The 23889-nt window shown below is 42.5% G+C and overlaps 1 protein-coding gene across 1 annotated transcript in view; it reads right to left on the bottom strand.

Moving 5' to 3' along the window:
- The window catches only part of LOC126455517 (glutathione S-transferase-like), an 82672-nt gene extending 61209 nt beyond the window's left edge, over window positions 1-21463 (bottom strand). Inside the window, exon 1 of the mRNA XM_050091268.1 lies at window positions 21390-21463. The gene's annotated coding sequence lies outside the window, so the exon portion shown is untranslated. The remainder of the gene's footprint in view (window positions 1-21389) is intronic.
- Between the last annotated feature and the right edge of the window lie 2426 nt (window positions 21464-23889).

The raw sequence follows: 23889 nt of genomic DNA, 5'->3' as shown, positions 1-23889 counted from the left end.
GATCAGTAGTGCCATTAACAGTTAATATCGGTCTCGGAACAGCAGTCACGGTCCGCACGGCTTGCCCCGTCGGAGGTTCGAGTCCTCCCTCGGGCGTGGGTGTATGCGTCGTCCTTATCGTGAGTTAGTTTAAGTTAGATTACGTAATGTGTGGGCTTAGGGACCTATGACCTCAGCAGTTTGGTCCCATAAGACCTTACAACAAATTTCCAAGTTTTACTTCAAATTCAAATGTGTGTGAAATCTTATGGGACTTAACTGCTAAGGTCATCAGTCCCTAAGCTTACACACTACTTAACCTCAATTAGCCTAAGGACAAACACACACACCCATGGCCGAGGGATGACTCGAACCTCCGCCGGAACCAGCCGCACACACAGTCCATGACTGTAGCGCCTTTAGACCGCTCGGCTAATCCCGCGCAGCTCCAAGTTTTACTATTATAAAACTTCAGTTTTAAGTAAAGTTTTGATGATACCTAAAATTTGCCCACTTGATGTGGATTGACCCAATTATTAACCAGTTTGACATTCGTCATGATGACTAATGGGAGTGACTGTGAATGGAAAATATATTATACGATCGCTCGTATGAGCCTTCGTGGATAGTGTGAATTGGATTTGCGCAAATAGAACAAGACGCACTTGCATATGACAATTAAACTCTGATGTAACTGTTTAATTCTTAGAAGGTGTTTTAATCCAAACGGTCCCTATAGAGATCTGTTTAATTCGTTGAATGTGCTTTATTCAGAAACGTACCCTTTAGAGACAACGCACTGACCTCCCGATGCAGTACGTATCCAAAGCAGCTGACTTCAGCAGATCTTGCGCAGAAACGTTTTATTTTGCGTACCAGTATACATTATGTTGCCGGCCACTGTGGCCGAGCGGTTCTAGGCGCTTCAGTCTGGAACCACGCGGCTGCTACGGTTGTAAGTTCGAATCCTGACTCGGGCATGGATGTGTTTGATGTTCTTAGGTTAGTTAGGTTTAAGTAGTTCTAAGTCTAGGGGACTGATGATCTCAGTTGTTAAGTCGTGATGCTCAGCTGAGGGGCATAACTATAGTCATGGAATCATGATTCAAATACATGAAGTGGGAAACAGTCTCCCCTCATATATGGCTACCTCATCTCACTTGATTCTTTTTTACACTCCACTGATTCGCCACTCACAACGTGTGTTCCGTCTTAGCCTTTGCCGAGACATATTTTATAGGTAATCCTTTTAATTCTACAGAATCACAGAGTCTTAATGCAGACTGCCTCTGACCTGGTTAAAGAAGTTAAACGATTCGCACCTCTGATGGATTTCCAGAAGTCTTTGATTATTTTAACATCGTGGAAGATTTCTCTTAACTGCTCGATTTTACTGTTTCCACATTTTCTTCACATTTAGTGAACTCTTTTTTTCTTCGAGTGCCAAGGGTAGCCTGATAGGATGAAGGAGAGTCCAGAAAACCAACCACATGTTCTGATGTACTTTGCTGTTATCGTCTTTAAGTGAGAAATGGCCTCTTGCGGCGCTTATTAAGTTCTTCCGTTAAGCTGAATTCCTATCGATTTATCTCTGTTGTGACCGTTTCCATAACAGCTTCTTAAGAACAATACGGCCCATATGCCCGGAGGGCTTCGATCAGTAGTGCCATTAACAGTTAATATCGGTCTCGGAACAGCAGTCACTGGTAAAGAAATAGCATATGGTTTTGCAATGGAAATGGAACTGACAGAATTAACAGAGTTACAGAAGAAACAGTGATATAACAGAAGACTGAAAAATAGCGAGAAAGGGTAAGCGAGGGATTAACGAAGAGGAAAATAACTACACACACACACATTCTCTGATCAATATGATTACTTAATCAAGGCTGATTGTGAGATGTATAATTCAAAAAATAGAATCAAACGAACAGTTGTTATGTTTGAGATGCAGAACTTCCCAGGAACTGCTATCTAACTAATGCTCATCTTTCGTGAGAGCGTAGTACCTGGACGTACTCACCGAGCGAGGTGGCGCGTGATTAGCAAACTGGACTCGCATTCGGGAGGACGATGGTTCAATCCCGCGTCCGGCCATCCTGATTTAGGTTTTTCGTGATTTCCCTAAATCGTTCCAGGCTAATGCCGGAATGGTCCCTTTGAAAGGGAACGGCCGACTTCCTTCCCCGTCCTTCCCAATCCGATGAGACCGATGACCAAGTGGTTCAAATAGCTCTGAGCACTATGGGACTTAACTTCTAAGGTCATCAGTCCCCTAGAACTTAGAACTACTTAAACCTAACTGACCTAAGGACATCACACACATCTATGCCCGAGGCAGGATTCGAACCTGCGACCGTAGCGGTCGTGCGGTTCCAGACTGCAGCGCCTAGAACTGCTCGGCTACAGCGGCCAGCGAGACCGATGACCTCGCTGTTTGGTCTCCTCCCCCAAAAACAACCTCACCCAACCCTGGACATACTTAAAAAATGCTGCTCAGTACGATGTGTTTGTCAAGGGTTTCCGAGAACTCTAGGTTCAAAGTTTTACGAGTCGTTGAATGTCAAGCGTGAGCTGTGGCGTCAGCAACAGATCATGTATGACGATTTTGCGTTCAAGTTTCGTCATTAATTTTTTCTAATCATCCATCAAAGATTGGTATCATTACAATGAATTATCTTGCTTCAGAAAGCGATAGTAATAATCACAATAATCATAGTGCTAAGTATGAGGCAAGATACGATAACGAATCGTGATGAATGGAATATTTATTATCAAGACATTTATGCAAGCATCGCAGTGAGGTCATACCGACCTACGCCTCCTTCAAATAATGTAAATTGTAATTATATTGATTTTGAAGCATTAACAGAAAGTAGCTGTGTTTCCTATTTGTGTGATGGGCCATGGTTCTTATCTGCTGCGTTAAAAATAGCCAAATTTCGATAGCAGAAGTGATCGAGTTGTTAATCAATAGGTCATAATCGGTCAAGACCTGCTTTCATTGCTGTATGTTTATGTGTTTTTGAAATGGAAATGTTACCGAGACCTTCGACGGGGATTGAACAATAATGACACTAGTGCTTGATGGTAGGGTAGGAAAGAAATGCATATTGGCCCGTTATACCAACGCCACGGCTCGACGGTTGGTGCTCTAGTAAGTAATTCAACAGGCTCATAATACTTAGAACCTCTGTTTCCCAAAAATGCTCGAGAAACATCGTTCTAAGCCTGCATTAAGACTCTGTGACTCTGTAGCATTTGTTACATCCAGTTGCTCATCCCTTAGTGCAGCGGGTTCAGGAAAACTGTCACTTGCTCCCTCTTGGTGGAGCCAGTGTCATGTTTCTGTGGGTCCCTGGTCACGACGGTCTGCCAGGAAGCGAGGCTGCTGACACTGCTGCCAAGGCTGCAGTCCTCGTATCTCAGCCCGCGAGTACCTCTATTGCCTCCGATGATCTCTGCGTTGCCATCTGTCAGGAAGCGGTGTCATTTTGGCATCGCCAATGGTCCTCCCTTCATGGGAATAAGGCTTAGACAATCTCCTCTCGGCCCTCCCGCCGGGAGGAAATTACTGTAACTCGGCTGCGTATTGGACACTGCTTTTTTAACCGTAGTCATTTGCTCAGTGGCGCTGCCCCACCACCTTGTACGCATTGCGCCCAAATTTTAACTGTCCTCCACTTCCTGCTGGAATACCCTTCTTTTTTTAGCAATTTACGTTCCAGCTTGAGTTTGCCATCTGATTCATCAACCGTTTTAGCGAATGAGGCGCGGGCTGTCGACCACATTTTATTTTTTATCCGCCGAAGCAATATGGCGAAGGCCATTTAATTTTCAGTTTTGGGCCGGCCAGTGTGGCCGAGAGGTTCTAGGCGCTTCAGTCTGGAACCGCGCGACCGCTACGGTCGCAGGTTCGAATCCTGCCTCGGGCATGGATGTGTGTGATGTTCTTAGGTTAGTTAGGTTTAAGTAGTTCTAAGTTCTAGGGGACTGATGACCTCAGATGTTAAGTCTCATAGTGCTCAGAGCCATTTGAAACATTTTCTTCAGTTTTGGACCTCCATTTTTGTGAGGTGTTTTTTTAGCCCTTTTTCCACGTGTGTTTTTTAGCTGTCTCCCATTCCGTCCATTGGGACTGACATATCGTCGTTTCTCTCGTGTCTGTGTTTGTGTTCTATAGTTTTGACTTGGGCGCGTATGACCCCAGTTGTTTTTTGTGCCCTGAAACAAAACAAACTGCATACTGAAGACGTGAGAAAGTTGTGAAAATCAGTGACCCGTTGGCCGTATGCTTCCCTTATTTTTAAATCTTCTTTTCATTGTTACTGCTGAGAGAGACTAAAGGCATAGTCGAAGAGTTGACGTGATCCACATATGTCCTGTCAGCCATATGCTTGACAGATGTGTGATAGTGGGTAAAGGAAGAACAGTTTCTCCTTGTGTGACTAAGAAGACACAGATGATGTGGTTGTGTATAGTACTGTAATTTTACGCTGGTAGTGTGGTAAAGGAAGAGTATGGCGTCTACAATATTCTACTGCTAGTGATCGCTCTTAGAGCCGTCCTCAGTCTGAGACTGGCTGGTTGAAAGAGCCAGAGGTTAAAAGTAATTTCGTGGAGCTACGTGGAACTCGTGAAACCAAATATCGTCGACCAGTAGCCCTCGTGTGGATGTAGGAGGCAAGCCTTTTGCGCTAGGGTGTGGAGTTGGCGTTTCGACGTCTATTTCTTAAGCTGGCAGTCAGAGATCCATAACGATAAACCGAGTTATTTTTTAAGAATCAGAAAGCCGACAAGAATCTAAACGCATTCCCGAGCGCGGTCGAGGAATTCTGATTAAATCAGGTCATACTAGTCTCAGGAAACAAGGACTCGAGACAACATACAGCACTTCTTATTAAATAAAACAGTAAACCAGTGAAAAACTGCTTTTAATAAACATTTTAAATACAAGAATGCCCTTGTACAATCCGAGAAAACATGCAGCATTTCTTATTAAATAAAACAGTAAACTAGAGAAAAACTGCGAATTTCTTCTAGGGAAGGGCAGCCCCCCCCCCCTCCTGCCCCTCGCTGGGTACCCCCATGATTATGGGTGTTCAAAAATTTTTAAATTCAGATAAATGTAAGAGCGCGAAATTAATAGCATCTGCTGTAAAACAGTTATGCTTATCAGCTTATTTATACAACTTCAGCCATCGTCAATAATAATAATAATAATAATAATCATATGCACAACTTGCCTGAAAGAAAGAAGATTTGTTTTTGAGAAATTTTGTTGTTTTGCACATAATTACTTACAGTTTATGGCAAGAACGAAATAATGTTTAAGCTTTCGCTACTCTGTGTTCCGCATTTTTGTGTAAGTGGGATCTCTCATGCTTTTTTTTATCTTTTTGGACAAATTTACAAGATCCATAATATTCATGTATTAGTTAACAAATTGACCTCTGAGCTGAAAATCAGGCATTCTTACTTTGCACCAACAAGACAGCTTACGCTTATTATATATTTCTTGGTTACATTTTCGCTTGCAGTCACGCTTAATTGATTTCGTCGCTTTCTCAGACAAAAGATCTGGTCTGGGAGGCCCTACTTCCTTCGTGGCTTACTTTTCCCGGTGATTTTCTTTCCTGTTAGCGCTTAATGCAGATTCAACAGAGTTCATGTTGACACTGCGTAGCAAAGCCACAGTAGGCAACCAACTACAAACACAAACAGCCTTTTGTGAAATTATCAAATTCAGGTAGTCCTATCTACCAACAAGGTCACTTGACTAGAATACAAATGTGGAGCTGAGGGCCAAAAGCACACCGACTTCAATCCCACATGTATCAGAGAAATCAGTGAGCCAGCTTTTCGTGAATGTTCACGTATACAGTGCGAGCCTACAGCACAGATAAATCTGACTAGTGGTGGGCAGGAAATCGCGTATCTGTTAGAAATCACAGTGACTGAGAAGTCGCAGATATCACAATAACAACTTTACAGAATTTGTGATTTCATAGTTAGCAGTCCGAAGTAGTATTTCACATTCAAAGACGTGAGGCGTCTATTGGTCGAATTTAGCACTGCTTTCTGCGATTTCAGTGACAAGTCGCAACTAAGAGTCGCAAGTAGCAACTAAAAAGCGCAGTTAACAGTGCCATCTGTTGGCTAAAGTTCGTACTAGGTCTATCTCTGCATTACGATATCGAGTCTAACTGCGATTTCCGTGACAAGTCGCAACTAAGAGTCGCAAGTAGCAACTAAAAAGCGCAGTTAGCAGTGCCATCTGTTGAGCAAAGTTCATACTACGCTATTCGCTACCGAGAAACTGCGATTTCTGTGACAAATCGCAACTAAGAGTCGCAAGTAGCAACTAAAAAGCGCAGTTAACATTCTTTTCCTAGTGCCATCTGTTGACCGACGTACATACTTCGTTATGAGAGCCTTGTGCCTCACGCGATCGTTGTGCTGTGTGTGCATATGAAGGACTTATTTTAGTGATGGGCTAAACTGCGATTTTCCGATATCAGTGATTTCTGTGAATGCTACTTTTCAGTATCTGTTATTCTTAACTGTGATTTGTCGCAGTTAAGAGTCGCAGTTAAGGAACCTAGGTCGTGTATCCCTCCGCCACTGCTATTTCTGCGATTTCTGCTACTTCCGCGATTTCTGCGACTTCTGCTACTCCTGTGATTTCTGCTACTTCTGTGATTTCTGCTACTTCTGCGATTTCTGCGACTTCTGCGATTTCTGCGACTTCTGCTACTTCTGCGATTTGTGTGACTCCTGCGATTTCTGCGACTTACCACCGTATGAAAAAGTTACATCTGTCCACACAGAAAATTGCATCTCAACAAACCTGTCATTGGTAAGTATGTTTTACGTTTGTTCTTTCGTTGGCTTTAATTTTGTATTGAAGAAACAACTGTGAAAATATTAATAGTGTAATTAATATGTAAGTGGCCATACAGTAGTGTAATAGTTCGTATTTATAAAATGAATTCTGCCATATTGTTATGTTCACAGGTACGCGAACTACATTTTAGTCACTCAGTAAAGTGATAACTCAAAATATCATTGTCAACAGATCTGGAGAAATTGCCACTGCGTCTTTAGACCGTTTTCGTCAGACGAGAGGTTAGTTTCTAAGTGTTTCGATGGACTTAATTACTTCAGTGAGATCGTTCTTGCAAATGTGAAATATACACCATTGAGTGGCATTCATTAGAGCAAATTTTAGCAATCTACTCTGTCAATTATATTACTTGTAATTAGTGACAGCAAAAATTGTTTAATAATCCTTGTGATTTTGCAGACACAGTTCTGATTCTGATTACTGGTTGCTGTACGTATCTATCCACATCAAGGCTGTTGAGAGAGACTCGTGAAGATTCAAGACAGCTCTTAGAAGATTTTGCAGTTTAAAAGTGACATAATTGTGAAATAAGTGTGCAGATGAGTGATTAAACTGTGTTTTATTGAAGTTGTTGTGCGATTTTAAAGGAATAATAAATGTTAAATACAGTGAGTGAATAATGAAAATCTCATTTTCCACATGTTTAAGGCGTCCTATACCCGTAATTTTCCGCCACTTATTTACTGGTAAACACTAGTTGGAGAGTGACATGCCCCCCCCCCCCCCCCCCGCCTCCCTGTCTCCACAATCTTGGTGTGACACTGACCTGTAACATATCCCAAAGTCTACAATATGCATTTTGAGGTTGTTGATATGAATGTGGGAAGTACAGATCTTCCATTTAAATCAGGAATATGTTAAGTGCATTACTTGAAAGTAACACAGGAAAAGCTTACTTATGTAGGTGGTAGTAGTGTCGGCAAAAAGTTCTTGTGTGTGAAGTTGCCATGTAGAACACCAGGTGTAAAACTTTTATCCCGAGTCTTGAACTGTGTCGGAACAAAAGTGAGGCATTCATATGACCTAATAAAACTGTTTTTATTTCACTACACTTATACAGATGTCTGAGTTCCTCTGTGTTAACATTGCAAAGTCCTGTAGGCATGTGGAGTATTAAGCAAAACTGTCATATTGGAAGCTGAATCAAACACATTTGTTACGTTACTTGATATTTTCGGGAGAAAAAGGCAATGTTGCTTCTTGTTAATATAATACTTTCAGAGTCACAGCTGTGTTTGACCAACCATAACTGATGCTGAATGTGCATGTCGTCATATAATGTGAAGGGCTTATTTCAATAGTGGTACAAGTCCATTACCTCCACTTTTCTGCCTATAATTCTTCTGAAATTAATGATCCAAACAAACATAAATAAAGGTTCATCTCTAGCAAGAAGCCATATGCTTCAATATTTCTGGTATCTCAACTGCAGATTTTTCAGCGCTCATTTAACTTTACGACTCTGTATCTCAAAATGAAAAAAAATGGACTTGTACCACTAATGAAATAAGTCCTCCATATGCACACACAGCACACAGATCTCGTGAGGCATAAGGCTCTCATAACGAAGTACGTACGTCGGTCAACAGATGGCAATAGGAAAAGAATGTTAACTGCGCTTTTTAGTTGCTACTTGCGACTCTCAGTTGCGACTTGTCGCAGTTAGACTCGATATCGTAATGCAGAGATAGACCTAGTACGAACTTTAGCCAACAGATGGGACTGTTAACTGCGCTTTTTAGTTGCTACTTGCGACTCTTAGTTGCGACTTCTCACGGAAATCGCAGTTGGACTCGATAGCGTACCGCAGAGATGGACGTAGTACGAACTTTTGGCAACAGGTGGTACTGTTAACTGCGCTTTTCAGTTGCTACTTGCGACCCTTAGTTGCGACTTGTCACTGAAATCGCAGAAAGCAGTGAAAATTCGACCAATAGACGGCTCACGTCTTTGAATGTGAAATACTACTTGCGACTACTAACTGTGAATGAAATCGCAGTTACATTCTGTAAAGTTGTTATTGTGATATCTGCGACTTCTCAGTCACTGTGATTTCTAACAGATACGCGATTTCCTGCCCACCACTAACTTATTTCATTAGTGGTACAAGTCCATTTTTGTTCATTTTGAGATACAGAGTCATAAAGTTAAATGAGCGCTGAAAAATTTGCAGTTGAGATACCAGAAATATTGAAGCATATGGCTTCTTGCTAGAGATGAACCTTTATTTATGTTTGTTTGGATCATTAATTTCAGAAGCATTATAGACAGAAAAGTGGAGGGAATGGACTTGTACCACTATTGAAATAAGCCCTTCACATTATATGACGACATGCACATTACGCATCAGTTATGGTTGGTCAAACACAGCTGTGACTCTGAAAGTATTATATTAATAAGAAGCAACATTGCCTTTTTCTCCCGAAAATATCAAGTAACGTAACAAATGTGTTTGATTCTGCTTCCAATATGACAGTTTTGCTTAATACTCCACATGCCTACAGGACTTTGCAATGTTAACACAGAGGAACTCAGACATCTGTATAAGTGTAGTGAAATGAAAACAGTATTATTGGGTCATATGAATGCCTCACTTTTGTTCCAACACAGTTCAAGACTCGGGATAAAAGTTTTACACCTGGTGTTCTACATGGCCACTTCACACACAAGAACTTTTTGCCGACACTACTACCACCTACATAAGTAAGCTTTTCCTGTGTTACTTTCAAGTAATGCACTTAACCTATTCCTGATTTAAATGGAAGATCTGTACTTCCCACTTTCATATCAACAGCCTCAAAATGCATATTGCAGACTTTGGGATATGTTACAGGTCAGTGTCACACCGAGATTGTGGAGATGGGGAGGGGGGGGGGGGGGGGCGGCATGTCACTCTTCAACTAGTGTTTACCAGTAAATAAGTGGCGGAAAATTACGGGTATAGGACGGCTTAAACATGTGGAAAATGAGATTTTCATTATTCACTCACTGTATTTAACATTTATTATTCCTTTAAAATCGCACAACAACTTCAATAAAACACAGTTTAATCACTCATCTGCACACTTATTTCACAATTATGTCACTTTTAAACTGCAAAATCTTCTAAGAGCTGTCTTGAATCTTCACGAGTCTCTCTCAACAGCCTTGATGTGGATAGATACGTACAGCAACCAGTAATCAGAATCAGAACTGTGTCTGCAATATCACAAGGATTATTAAACAATTTTTGCTGTCACTAATTACAAGTAATATAATTGACAGAGTAGATTGCTAAAATTTGCTCTAATGAATGCCACTCAATGGTGTATATTTCACATTTGCAAGAACGATCTCACTGGAGTAATTAAGTCCATCGAAACACTTAGAAACTAACCTCTCGTCTGACGAAAACGGTCTAAAGACGCAGTGGCAATTTCTCCAGTTCTGTTGACAATGATATTTTGAGTTATCACTTTACTGAGTGACTAAAATGTAGTTCGCGTACCTGTGAACATAACAATATGGCAGAATTCATTTTATAAACATGAACTATTACACTACTGTATGGCCACTTACATATTAATTACACTATTAATATTTTCACAGTTGTTTCTTCAATAAAAAATTAAAGCCAACGAAAGAACGAACGTAAAACATACTTACCAATGACAGGTTTGTTGAGATGCAATTTTCTGTGTGGACAGATGTAACTTTTTCATACGGTGGTAAGTCGCAGAAATCGCAGAAGTCGCAGAAATCGCAGAAGTAGCAGAAATCACAGAAGTCGCAGAAGTAGCAGAAATCACAGAAGTAGCAGAAGTCGCAGAAATCGCGGAAGTAGCAGAAATCGCAGAAATAGCAGTGGCGGAGGGATACACGACCTAGGTTCCTTAACTGCGACTCTTAACTGCGACAAATCACAGTTAAGAATAACAGATACTGAAAAGTAGCATTCACAGAAATCACTGATATCGGAAAATCGCAGTTTAGCCCATCACTAAATCTGACCCATCGCCAGATCAACAGATGTCAGAAGCATCGATAAACGCTACAGTCTCATAATCGATGGTGATGTGCTTTATGGTTCTCAGTGCCTCAACTGGATGACTGTATGAGTAAATTCAGATCTTAGTGAACGATATCTCATTCACAATCGCACAAGACAGGTTTTCCTATCACTCTAACTGTAACATATACTGATATCCGATTTAATTGTACAATATAGTGAGTGAATCGGCGTATATGTGGAGTGTGCTGCCGCCTAGCAGGATTTATGCCAAACAGACGTAGGTAACAGCCTGCTGCAGTGTGCTATCACCTGGTGGCGTTGACGTAAACTTGTGGTTGAGTGGTAACGCTGAGCTGTGAACCGTGCACATTGTTTATCAAACCCGTATGTATTTGGCCTGTAAGGCAATTACGTCACACCAGTTGCGCATGGGCAGAAGCTCCTTAAAACGTTCACAGCGGAAGATGTGCTTGCGACCCTGATGCCAAGTTCCACTTATGCAAATAGTCTACAGGAGCAATGTAGAACAGCATTACGTTTTATGGCATTCAAAGAAAAATAGCCAATACATCCGCAATGTATTAAAAATGGCTCTGAGCACTATGGGACTTAACATCTGAGGTCATCAGTCTCCTAGAACTTAGAACTACTTAAACCTAACTAACCTAAGGACTTCACACACATCCATGCCCGAAGCAGGATTCAGTCGCGCGGTTCCAGACTGAAGCGCCTAGAACCGCTCAGCCACACCGGCCGGCAATGTATAAAAGCTTGAGTGTGTAAGTGCTCTTGTGCTCTTACACAACAGCCGCCACTGGACACAAATATTGTTGTGAAAGACATGGGGCGTAATATAAGTGATGTAGCTCATACGACTTCAGTGACATCTGCACGTGGCATTCGAGAACAGATTAACGCTTAATTGCAACAGAACACAATGCATAAGGTTTCGGACACGGAACTCTTGTAAAATCGAAATTTTGTAGTCCGAAATGTGGTCAGTCAGTGAAATCGGTTATCTTAAATTCTTAGGACTGAGTGTAGACGGACGGCATTCCTGGAAGTATCACATTCAAGATCTTGTGCAAAAACCGAAAGCTGCTATCTTCAGTATAAGGGAGCTCTCTCCTGTCTCTGACACTGAAACACAAACACATGTTTACTCTGCTCACTTTGACTTTATTTTATATTTTGGGGCAATTCTGTACATTGACCAAGAACATTCTTAGCCCAGAAAAGAATGTTCAGACTGATATACGGTGTCAATTCGTGTACTTTGTGTACACTGTCGTTCAAGTGTCTCTGAAATCTAACGCTGCCGTCCCTGTACATATATTACATCTTCCAGATTTGTTGTTGACAATATTGACTCTTCAGAAGAAACTGCAACTTACATGCCGTGAAGACTAGACTGATAAATGATATGTACTTGGATCACACTTCCTGAATAAAAGTTTGCAGTAGTCAACAGGTTTCACGTTCAATAGTCTTCCGTAAGAATGATAACACTGCGTGATAAACCGGAAATACTCAAATCCAAGTCGAAAGTTTCGTTGAGGCTCACTCCGGATCTTCCCACGCCCGGGTTCCCGGGTTCGATTCCCGGCGGGGTCAGGGATTTTCTCTGCCTCGTGATGACTGGGTGTTGTGTGCTGTCCTTAGGTTAGTTAGGTTTAAGTAGGTCTAAGTTCTAGGGGACTGATGACCATAGATGTTAAGTCCCATAGTGGTCAGAGCCATTTGAACCATTTGAGCCACTCCGGTTCTGTACAGAAGTTCAACGCATTACTTAAAAGCCTTTCACTATAATGGTTTTTTTATTAGTATAGTCTGTTTCTACGTTGTTGACAGGTTATTTAAATCTTTGTTTATATATATTTTAATCTTTGTTTATATATATTTTGTAAGTTGCGCACTGTCTTGTTCCATTACCAATTAACTTTGCCTCTCATGGTCCCACTGAACCTGATAAATAACCTATAGAATATCACGTGTGTCAGGGGTGTCTAGTCTGTCTTTGCGTCTCCCGATTTTCGTGCTCTGCTTTAAAGGCGTTAGGAGATTAAGGAAAGTATTTAATCGCATATCTGATTAGGACAACTAATGACATTTTGGAAAATTTGGAAATTTGTGGAAAGGTCTTATGGGACCAAACTTCTGAGGTCGTCGGCCTCTAAGCCTACACACTACTTAATCTAACTTAAACTAACTTAGGGTATGGGCAACAAACACACCCATGCATGAAGGAAGACTCGAACCTCCGACGGGGGCAGCGGCATGGACCGTGACAAGGTGCCTTAAACCGTGCGGCTATCCCGCTCGGCTATGGCATTTCTTGAGCCTCCGAAGGAACTGCGTGTTTGGGATAAGCGTACAAGAATTTTTGCCTTCATAGCGACAAATGCTGTGGGGAAATGCAACGACTGTTAGCGAAAATAAAATTTAGGTTTCTGATACTGCCTTTTATAATTCAAATTAGTAACAAGAACTTTTATCACGTCAGAGTATTGTACTTCTTTTGTACTATTATTTTTCTCTAAAATGTATTACGTTGAGAACGTATTATATTTGTGACTACGAAGGCTTTCCCGGCGTAATAATTGATAATATTCTTCTCGGGTATGCAGCCGGATCATAACGTCTTCATGACACGATATTTCCGCGGTCCAACTGGCCGCCATCTTCAGGTGAGAGCGCTGGTGCACAATCTCGCCGGAACTGACTTCCCAGCGCAGTGCAAGCGCAAGAATTGGACCACCTTAAGGTTGTGTTCAAGCAGAATGGCTATACAGATAAACAGATCCGTCGTGCTTTCCAGTTTGGACCATCGCCTGAACCACCAGAAGATACCTGCAAATCGGTGGCTTTTCTGCCTTTCGCTGGGAGCATTTCCTCGAAGATAGGAAGAATTCTAAAAAGATATCAGATCAAAAATATTTTTCGTCCGCCAGCCAAGATTAGAGCGCTTCTTGGCTCTGTTAAGGATGACTTGGGTTTGAGGAAGCCCGGTGTGTACAAGATCCCTTGCCACTGTGGGAAGGGTTATATTGGTCAGACAATCCGGACCATTCAGGACCGATGTGTTGAGCATCAGTGGCACACACGGCTGCTTCAACCTGAGAAATCCGCAGTGGCGGAGCACTGTCTCACCGAGGGACACAGAATGGTATATGATGCGACACAAATGGTTGCCCCAGCATCTCGCTATTGGGACTGTGTTTTAAAAGAATCCATAGAGATTCGTTTATCTGACAATCTTATTAATAGAGACAAGGGTTATCTTTTAAGAAAGACTTGGGACCCGGTGTTATCTGACATTAAAAAACAACGGTCTGTGTTTCAATCGTCGGAATAAAAAATTTTTTCTTTTATTTTTGACAGCGATATCTCGATTTCGCCTCTTTCCACCGCTGGCGGCGCGGCATGTTTACTGCGCTAGAGGGCAGCTACGGCACCTTCTCGCGCACGCGTTGTGGGTCTTCTGCGGCCTATATAGGGGCTGCCGCTTGCGCTGGGAAGTCAGTTCCGGCGAGATTGTGCACAAGCGCTCTCAACTGAAGATGGCGGCCAGTTGGACCGCGGAAATATTGTGTCATGAAGACGTTATGATCCGGCTGCATACCCGAGAAGAATATTATCACGTATTATATTTGATAAAAATATTAAAAATGGTCTATCTGCGTGAGGTTACCTCTTCAGATATGAAAGTTGCTTAGGGCATATCCCAATGGAGTGTAAAAGGAGTATTCCTGCATTTCCGTTCATGATATGCATTGAGTTGACAATAGTCGTGTGATAGCGATATATACACATACAAACGGTGGTAGTATCGCGTACTTAAGGTATAAAGTGCAGTACACTGGTGAAGCTGCCATTAGCAGTCACGTGATTCTTGTGAAAAGTTTTCCGAGGTGTTATGGTCCCACGATGGGAATTAACAGACTTCGAACGCGGGATGGAACTAGATGCATGAGACACTCCATTTAGGAAATCGTTGGGGAATTAAATATTCCGAGGTCCACGGTGTCAAGAGTGTGCTGAGAATACCAAATTTCAGGCATCACATCTCACCACAGAAATGCAGTGGCCAACAACCTTCACTTAGTGACTGAGAGCAGCGGCGTTTCTTAGCGGTGGAAATCAATGTGGGACGAATGTATCCGTTAGAATAGCGCGGGGATGGCATCAATGGGCTACAGCAGCAGACGAGCGACGCGAGTGGCTTCGATAACAACACGATATCTCCTGCAGCGCCTCTTCTGGGCTCGTGACCACATCGGTTGGACTCTAGAGGACTGGCACGGTCAAATGAGTCCCTATTTCAGTTGGTAATAGCTGAAGATAGGGTTTGAATGTGGCGCAGACCCCACGAAGCAATGGATTCAAGTTGTCAACAACGCACTGTGCAAGCTGGAGGTGGCTCCATAATGGTGTGGACTGTCTTTTCGTGGAAAGGTCTGGGTCCTCTGGTCCATCTGAACCCATCATTGACTGGAAATTGTTATGCTCTGGTTCTTGGAGACCACTTGTACCCATTCATGGAGTTCATGTTCCCAAACATAGATGGACAATGCGGCATGTTACCGGGCTACAACTGCTGGCCATTAGTCTGAAGAACGTTCTGGATAATTGGAGTGACATGAATCCCATCGAACATTCATGGGACATAATCGAGAGGTCAGTCCACGCAGAAAATCTTTCCAATTACGCAAAGCTGTAGAGGCAATACGGCTTCATATTTCTGCAGGAGACTTCCTACGACTTTCTGAATCCATGCCATGTCGAATTCCTGAATTTCGCCGGACAAAAGGAGGTCCAGTACGATATCCTATGACTTTTGTTACCTCACTTTATATGATACATTGGTTAACGAGACAGTCATATATAATTTTTTGAAAGAAATTTCGGCCATTTGACTGTCAATTGTTCATTTATTTTACACAGTCATAGAATGAGATTTTCACTCTGCAGCGGAGTGTGCGCTGATATGAAACTTCCTGGCAGATTAAAACTGTGTGCCCGACCGAGACTCGAACTCGGGACCTTGGTTTGGAAGGTAGGAGACGAGGTACTGGCAGAAGTAAAGCTGTGAGTACCGGGCGTGAGTCGTGCTTCGGTAGCTCAGTTGGTAGAGCACTTGCCCGCGAAAGGCAAAGGTCCCGAGTTCGAGTCTCGGGCGGGCACACAGTTTTAATCTGCCAGGAAGTTTCTTACACAGTCATGATATCTGCTTTATAGTTATTCTGAAGTGCATGTTGAAAAGTTAAAATATATCTGACCCGTCTCTGACATGTCATCGTCATCGTCAGGAAACATATTTTCTTAACCATGACGTGTCGCAGACATATTTTAACTTTTCAACATGCACTTCAGAATGGTCATGACGCCGAAAACATGAGTGTGCAAACTAAATTAACAATTAACAGTCAAATGGCAGAAAATTCTCGCAAAAAAGAAGAAAAAAGAAAATTAATCAAGAGATTCTTGTATTAAGCTTCTTTTTTGGATGTTGTAATGTCCGCTCCGATACCTGAATGGTCAGCGCGTTGGAATGCCGGGTTCGATTCCCGGTTGGGGGGGGGGGGAGAATTTTTCCCCTCAGGGACTGTGTGTGTGCTGTCCTCCCATCAATTCATCCCCATTACCGACGCGCAAGTCGCCCACTGTGGAGTCGCACTCACTAAGAATTGCACTTGGTGGCCGAAATTCCTGTCTGGGAACTCCCGGCCAACGACGCCATAAGCTCATTTCCATTTTTGTGTTGTAATAAGTCGAATCACGGACACACACTTTCGGGAGTGAAGATCTACATGTAAAGAAGCCGAATGTGCGGTTGTCCACTCCAGACCGAAATCGCTGTAAGAAGGACATTCCTACATAGTGTTTATTAGTTCAAGCATAATCTGTTGTACGTCTGGGGTTATTATGTGACGATGATTCGTGGAACCACCGTTATACATCCAGAAGAAAAAAGTGTCAAGTCGTTGGTGGTCGTGCAAAATATACGGAAGTAGTGGGAAAACAGGGGAAAGTAATGGCAATTGTTTCTCTTCTTTTATGGGCACTTGGACAAAAGTTGACTAGCTATCATTGATCAAAGCTCTAGGGTTAATTGCATAATGCGTAGGGGTGGGTGGCATTTCTCGGTCCGGGATACTGAGCCTGTCCACACATGGGTGATTGGGATGGTAAGTTTTGTTCACAGAAGAGAAGTAATACGCAGAGTTAGAAACACATTTCTTGTCTACCGGAACGCAGATAACGGACTCCTGTTATATCGAACGAACTGAGATCCTCGAGGTTTAGGCTGAAAATCCTTTTCTTTTTTTTAAAAAAAATAATAATAAAGTTGGTCAATCCACTCTCAAGATTCTACCGGAGTGAATAACTGCAGAAGTTCGACTTCCAAACTGCAGTGCACCTGCAATGAATTACATTCTGCCAATGAGCGATAAAAATGCGACGATTTAGTCATTTGGGAAGTGAGTCCTACCTAGATCTCTTGCTGAGAGAATTACAATTTCGTCTGGCGATTTCAATTTTGCAAGGATTTTCTTTCCTATTCAGGGCATTTTTCTGTAAAAGATCTCCTAAATGCCTACCGGGGTGGCCGAGCGGTTCTAGGCGCTATAATCTGGAACCGCGTGACCGCTACGGTCGCAGATTCGAATCCTGCCTCGGGCATGGATGTGTGTGACGTCCTTAGATTAGTTAGGTTTAACTAGTTCTAAGTTCTAGGGGACTGATGACCTCAGAAGTTAAGTCCCGTAGTGCTCAGAGCCATTTGAACCATTTAACCATTTTTGATCTCCTAAATACGATGGCTCAATATTTCCATCTCTAATGAGACCCGTGGTCTAGGGACGCCGGCACGGTAGCTCAGCGTGTTCGGTGAGAGGGTTAGTTGCCCTCTGTAATAAAAACACTGAGTTAATCGGTCAGCAACGAACTTAAACGGATGTCTTACGGCGTCCGCACCGAGCAGATGCAACGAACGAAAGCGAACAAAATGAGATTAAAAAAAAAAAAGAAGAGGTAGCGTCTTTGATTCATAATCAAAACGTCTTCGGTCCCGGGTTGGATCCCCGCCACTGCCTAAATTTTGATAAATAATCAGCATTGGCGGCCGAAGACTTCCGGCATAAGAAGTCAGCCTCATTCTGCCAACGGCCTTGTCAAAGAGGGCGGAGGAGCGGATAGAGGTTCAGGGCACTCTCTTGTCCTTGGGGTGGGAAATTGCCCCTAAAGGCGGAAGAATCAGCAATGATCAACGACATGAGGATGCAGAAGGCAATGGAAACCACTGTATTACAGACACGTAACGTGTATCCACAGGACATGTGGCCTGTAATTGAAGAAGTGTTATGATCTCTCCATTGGCAAAAGATTCCGGAATAGTCCCCCATTCGGATCTCCGGGAGGCGACTGCCGAGGGGGACGTTACCATGAGAAAAAGATTGAATAATCAACGAAAGGATAACGTTCTACGAGTCGGGGCGTGGAATGTAAGAAGCTTGAACGTGATAGGGAAACTAGAAAATCTGAAAAGGGAAATGCAAAGGCTCAATCTATATATAGTAGGGGTCAGTGAAGTGAAGTGGAAGGAAGACAAGGATTTCTGGTCAGATGAGTATCGGGTAATATCAACAGCAGCAGAAAATGGTATAACAGGTGTAGGATTCGTTATGAATAGGAAAGTAGGGCAGAGGGTGTGTTACTGTGAACAGTTCAGTGACCGTGTTGTTCTAATCAGAATCGACAGCAGACCAACACCGACAGCGATAGTTCAGGTATACATGGCGACGTCGCAAGCTGAAGATGAACAGATAGAGAAAGTGTATGAGGATATTGAAAGGGTAATGCAGTATGTACATGGGGACGAAAATCTAATAGTCACGGGTGACTGGAATGCAGTTGTAGGGGAAGGAGTAGAAGAAAAGGTTACAGGAGAATATGCGCTTGGGACAAGGAATGAAAGAGGAGAAAGGCTAATTGAGTTCTGTAACAAGTTTCAGCTAGTAATAGCGAATACCCTGTTCAAGAATCACGGGAGGAGGAGGTATACCTGGAAAAGGCCGGGAGATACGGGAAGATTTCAATTAGATTACATCATGGTCAGACAGAGATTCCGAAATCAGATACTGGATTGTAAGGCGTACCCAGGAGCAGATATAGACTCAGATCGCAATATAGTAGTGATGAAGAGTAGGCTGAAGTTAAAGACATTAGTCAGGAAGAATCAATACGCAAAGAAGTGGGATACGGAAGTACTAAGGAATGACGAGATACGTTTGAAGTTCTCTAACACTATAGATACAGCAACAAGGAATAGCGCAGTAGGCAGTACAGTTGAAGAGGAATGGACATCTCTAAAAATGGCCATCACAGAAGTTGGGAAGAAAAACATAGGTACAAAGAAGGTAGCTGCGAAGAAAACATGGGTAACAGAAGAAATACTTCAGTTGATTGATGAAAGGAGGAAGTACAAACACGTTCCGGGAAAATCAGGAATACAGAAATACAGGTAACTGAGGAATGAAATAAATAGGAAGTGCAGGGAAGCTAAGACGAAATGGCTGCAGGAAAAATGTGAAGACATCGAAAAAGATATGATTGTCGGAAGGACAAACTCAGCATACAGGAAAGTCAAAACAACCTTTGGTGACATTAAAAGCAACGGTGGTAACATTAACAGTGCAACGAAAATTCCACTGTTAAATGCAGAGGAGAGAGCAGATAGGTGGAAAGAATACATTGAACGCCTCTATGAGGGTGAAGATTTGTCTGATGTGATAGAAGAAGAAACAGGAGTCGATTTAGAAGAGATAGGGGATCCAGTATTAGAATCGGAATTTAAAAGATCTTTGGAGGACTTACGGTCAAATAAGGCAGAAGGGATAGATAACATTCCATCAGAATTTCTAAAATCATTGGGGGAAGTGGCAACAAAACGACTATTGACGTTGGTGTGTAGAATATATGAGTCTGGAGATATACCATCTGACTTTCGGAAAAGCATCATCCGCACAATTCCGAAGACGGCAAGAGCTGACAAGTGCGAGAATTATCGCACAATCAGCTTAACAGCTCATGCATCGAAGCTGCTTATAAGAATAATATACAGAAGAATGGAAAAGAAAATTGAGAATGCGCTAGGTGACGATCAGTTTGGCTTTAGGAAAAGTAAAGGGACGAGAGAGGCAATTCTGACGTTACGGCTAATAATGGAAGCAAGGCTAAAGAAAAATCAAGACACTTTCATAGGATTTGTCGACCTGGAAAAAGCGTTCGACAGTATAAAATGGTGCAAGCTGTTCGAGATTCTGAAAACAGTAGGGGTAAGCTATAGGAAGAGACGGGTCATATACAATGTGTACAACAACCAAGAGGGAATCATAAGAGTGGACGATCAAGAACGAAGTGCTCGTATTAAGAAGGGCGTAAGACAAGGCTGTAGCCTTTCGCCCCTACTCTTCAATCTGTACATCGAGGAAGCAATGATGGAAATAAAAGAAAGGTTCAGGAGTGGAATTAAAATACAAGGTGGAAGGATATCAATGATACGATTCGCTGATGACATTGCTATCCAGAGTGAAAGTGAAGAAGAACTAAATGATCTGCTGAACGGAATGAACAGTCTAATGAGTATACAGTATGGTTTGAGAGTAAATCGGAGTAAGACGAAGGTAATGAGAAGTAGTAGAAATGAGAACAGCGAGAAACTTAACATCAGGATTGATGGTCACGAAGTCAATGAAGTTAAGGAATTCTGCTACCTAGGTAGTAAATAACCAATGACGGACGGAGCAAGGAGGACATCAAAAGCAGACTCGCTATGGCAAAAAAGGCATTTCTGGCCAAGAGAAGTCTACTAATATCAAATACCGGCCTTAATTTGAGGAAGAAAATTCTGAGGATGTACGTCTGGAGTACAGCATTGTATGGTAGTGAAACATGGACTGTGGGAAAACCGGAACGGAAGAGAATCGAAGCATTTGAGATGTGGTGCTATAGACGAATGTTGAAAATTAGGAGGGCTGATAAGGGAAGGAATGAGGAGGTTATACACAGAATCGGAGAGGAAAGGAATATGTGGAAAATACTGATAAGGAGAAGGGACAGGATGATAGGACATCTGCTAAGACATGAGGGAATGACTTCCATGGTACTAGAGAGAGCTGTAGAGGGAAAAACTGTGGAGGAAGACAGAGATTGGAATACATCAAGCAAATAATTGAGGACGTAGGTTGCAAGTGCTACTCTGAGATGAGGAGGTTAGCACAGGAAAGGAATTCGTGGCGGGCCGCATCAAACCAGTCAGTAGACTGATGACCAAAAAAAAACAAAAAACAAAAATAAAGTTGAAAGTTGAGTATGCTTTTCTGGTTACTGAACCCGCAAGGATATTCCCGTAAATAAAAGATCTGCCACAACTCCGAGACTAGCTGCTATCCAGGCACACAGTTATTCATATCATGCGGTAGAGAGTATTAGTGTCGGTGCATTACATACCAGATGTGGAGTACAGTCGCAATGAGCGGGGCGTAACGCTGCTGGGCGAATCGCACGTGTCTGTATCGGAATGGGCGGCTACAGCCAGTTTTGTAACTCTGCAGGAGTTGCGTCATGTTGAGAGCAAACAAAAAACACACTGACGAGATAAGACGTGTCGATACCGCCGACTCATACTGACTCGCTTCACGTTTCTAGAAAGTTAGTAACTTGTCTCGTCATTTACACCATCATTTTAGAAGGCTCTGCAAAACATAAGGACGAGATAGGTGACGTTACATAACATATTAAGAACTCGGTAAAAAAGTGATTGTAAGTGCGGCAGCATGTTACCAGACGTTTTGCAGTCATGTTGGACGTCACACGGCATGATGTCAGCGTCACTGTAGCGTCAAATTGGGCTGGTCTCTCAACGTGATGCAATAGAAGGAACGGGAAAAGACAGCGTGTGTCAATCAGCGAGCGTTTGCAATTCGCTGTGGTGATGTTCTCCATTACACGGGGTGGAGACAATATTTAGATGTTTTCACAAGGGGATGAATCATCTGGAAACTGGAAGAAGGACGAAGTGCCCCGTGCGTAGCCCAGGACTTTTGTATAGCTCACAGTATTGTTCCACCTGCATAGGAAGTGTGCCGAACCACAAGTACTTGTTCGATCCCCACCTCTTTCTGTGTACCCTTCTGAGTGTCCGAACGAATAAATGGATCTCCACTGTAAGATAAAAAAATACGACTCACCACGAAGGAGATGCGCAGATTGGTCACATACTGATATTCATACAGGTGTCGACGGAAAATGCAAAACTGTAAACGTTGGCGGCCGATGGATGAACGTATAACGCTGCAGCACAGTTGGCAAGGATAGTAAACAGGGGACGTGTCGATACCAGGATGCCATGCACAAAGGACAACTTCAAGGTTTGCGCACAAGCTCAGTGATACGCAGAAACACTTGCACCGGTACAATAGGTATTATTATAAATTGACTTCATTCCCAGTCTAAAACTTATGTTGGAATGGATTGCACATATAGGTATCATATAAAGATGAGGATCGGTAATCACAGAAAATGGCAGTGTATTTACAGTTAAAGTACAGGGTTGCCATGGACATTCACAAAGAAGAAGGAAAACATCTTCAGCATATGAATACACTGTTAACAAGAGTAATGATGCAGTCTTAATTAAACAGTCTCTTAACGCAAGTAAGACGCCATAGTGACAAAACAAACATTAAATGCTGTAACTGAACAAGGCGAAAACTTCTTAACATGTGCCGCTACTCGTTCTGCCTGTAACTTAACGTATTTCAACATGGAATACATCATTACTTCCTGGCCACAAAACAACGGACACTTGGTACAGTCTGTTCACCACGACTGTATCCAACATAGCTTAGCCCACATATAAAACTCAGAGGAATAGAGGCGCGAAATCACTGAACTCCATCGCTGAAGGTGTAATCTTTTCACTTAATTAGTTCAAATCACTTACTTAGTTCAGAATTAACTTTGACTGACTGTGGTGCCACGTAGCATGACTACAAATCGAACGAATTCCGAAAGTAAAATGACCAAAAGCATTTGAATAAACGCGCGTTTAAATTACAAATGAAGCAGCTCACGAGAGACCATATTTGCAGATCTGTAGGCACTTCTAATTACGTCTCAGCACGGACAAAGCTTGCTACGCGAAACTGCACTCTACTCATAGTATCTGAATATAAATAACCAAGAAATACTATCGTAAATTTATCTATTCAATTACAATTCCGATCGTAATAGATGGAAACCCGTTACGTCTTGAAATGAATCAAACCGAACTGTACCAGTATTGTCAAAAGAGCCACCGTCTTATACTCACCTGTCCCAGAAGCAAACCTGTCGCCTCACTCGCGAATTTCGGCCGTCCGCGTCCTCTCGGAAGAGTGGATGGGCGCACAGTATCTTTCGTCAATGCCAGCCACAGCTCAGGGGCGCTTAAGGAAAAACGGAGTCTCTGTGGGTTTGCCCTGCGTTCATTGCTGTCCCCAACTACCATAAATAAGTTATGTTCAAAAATCTCAGGCACATACAGTGGTTACCTCTATGCCACAGCGTGGAACTCATAAAAAAGACAGAAAATGACACACTACGAAGGAATTATACGAATGGAACCGAAATAGGTGGATGAGATGTACATGTACAGACAAACAAATGATTAAAATTTCAGAAAAAATGGATTATTTATTCAACAGAAACACCTTCACAAATTGAGCAAACTAATAACGCACTGGTTCTCCTCTGGCCCTAATGGAAACAGTTATTCGGCTTGACATTGATTGGTAGCGGTGTTGGATGTCCCACTGAGCGATATCATGCCAGATTCTGTCCAAATGGTGCGTCAGATCGTCAAAAGCCCGAACTGGTTGGAGGGCCTGCCCATAATGTTCGAAACGTTCTCAATTGGGGAGAGATCCGGCGACCTTGTTGACCAAATAAGCGATTGGAATGCACGAAG

The sequence above is a fragment of the Schistocerca serialis genome, chromosome 2 (assembly GCF_023864345.2).
Source record: "Schistocerca serialis cubense isolate TAMUIC-IGC-003099 chromosome 2, iqSchSeri2.2, whole genome shotgun sequence".
Lineage (NCBI taxonomy): Eukaryota > Metazoa > Arthropoda > Insecta > Orthoptera > Acrididae > Schistocerca > Schistocerca serialis.
Note: the sequence above shows the minus strand (reverse complement) of the source record. Positions and strands in the feature narration are given on the sequence as shown.